The sequence below is a fragment of the Lactuca saligna genome, chromosome 3 (assembly GCF_052625555.1).
Source record: "Lactuca saligna cultivar CGN05327 chromosome 3, ASM5262555v1, whole genome shotgun sequence".
Lineage (NCBI taxonomy): Eukaryota > Viridiplantae > Streptophyta > Magnoliopsida > Asterales > Asteraceae > Lactuca > Lactuca saligna.
In genome coordinates this window covers 39,250,241-39,251,957 of record NC_136419.1, presented here as the reverse complement: position 1 = coordinate 39,251,957, position 1,717 = coordinate 39,250,241, and positions in this window count along the sequence as shown.

Genomic DNA, 1,717 nt, shown 5'->3' with positions numbered 1-1,717 from the left:
TCATCCCAGTTACCTTGGAATTCTAGGGTACATGCTCTCAGCATATCTTCCAGTGTTTGAATCGTTCTTTCGCTATGACCATCAGTCTGTGGATGGTAAGCTGTACTTAAACACAACTTCGTACCCATTTCTTCCTATAGACTTTTCCAAAACCTTGACGTGAAACGACTATCACGATCTGATACAATCGTTAATGGTACACCGTGAAGTCTTACCACTTCCTTCACGTAAGCATTTGCAAGCTTATCCATACACCATTTCTCATTGGCTGCTATGAAGTATGCACTCTTTGTGAAACGATCCACGACTATCCAAATCATGTCATGACCGTTCTTCATTCTGGGCAGTTTAGTCATAAAATTCATGGTGATATCTTCCCATTTACCCATGGGTATACATAAAGGTTCTAAGCTCCCATACGGTTTCTGATGTTGTGCCTTAACCCTTGCACACGTTACACATTCAGTCACATACTTTGCAATATCGAGCTTCATCGTCGGCTACCAGTAGTAGGGTTTCAAATCCCTATACATTTTAGTTCTACCTGGATGAATCGAGTACATGGTTTTGTGAGCTTCTTCCATCAGAAAATCCCTTATTCCTCCCATCTTAGGTACCCAAATTCTATCTTGGAATACCTTCAATCCTTGTTTATTTGTACTGAATACCAACGTTTTGCCTAAACGTTCTTCCTTTCGGTCATTTTTCTCCAAAGCTTCTTCCTGAGTTTTCTTGATACTTTCCACAATCGTCGAGACAACTTCAATTCGTAACGATCTTGGCCTTTTTCTTTCAAAGTTTACTTTTCGACTTAGAGCATCAGCTACAACATTTGCTTTACCAGGGTGGTAAAGTATCTCACAGTCGAAATCTTTGAGTAACTCTAGCGAACGTCGTTGTCTCATGTTCAATTCCTTTTGGTTAAAGAGATACTAGATACTCTTATGATCAGTGAAAAGTTTGCAGTTCGTGCCATAGAGGTAATGCCTCCATATCTTTAGGGCAAAAACTACCATTGCCAACTCCAGATCATGAGTGGGGTAGTTCTTTTCATGCTCATTTAATTGTCGAGATGCATATGCTATCACCTATTCTCTTTGAGTCAGAACACATCCTAACCAGACTCCCAACACATCGCTATACACTGTGAAATCTTCAACTCCATCGGGTAGAGAAAGAATTGGTGCTTAACACAATTTCTTTTTTAGCTTCTCAAATGCCTCATCGTGTTTCTCACTCCATGCATTTGTGGCTCCTTTATGGGTTAAAGTTGTCAATGGAGCAGCTATCGAAGAAAAGCCTAATCTTCGGTAATATCCAACTAATCCCAGAAAGCTTCGAATCTTTGTGGGACTTTTTGGTCGTTCCCATTTCATTACAGCTTCTATCTTTGCTGGGTCAACCATTATTCCCTCTTGGTTAATCACATGACACAAAAATTGGACTTCTCGAATCCAAAATTCACATTCGGAGAACTTAGCATACAGCTTCTCCTTCTTCAGAACTTCTAATACTTCTCTCAGGTGCTTACCATGCTCCTGCTGACTCTTTGAGTATACTAGAATGTCATCTAAAAACTTTGGGATATCATTGTTAATACAGATCAAAAGCATAAACATAAACAACATAGGCATTATAATATCTATTTATTCTAGTAGCCTATAATCCATTGATCTCTCATCAGATCATCACTCTTGTGCTCTCTTTCCACTACCTG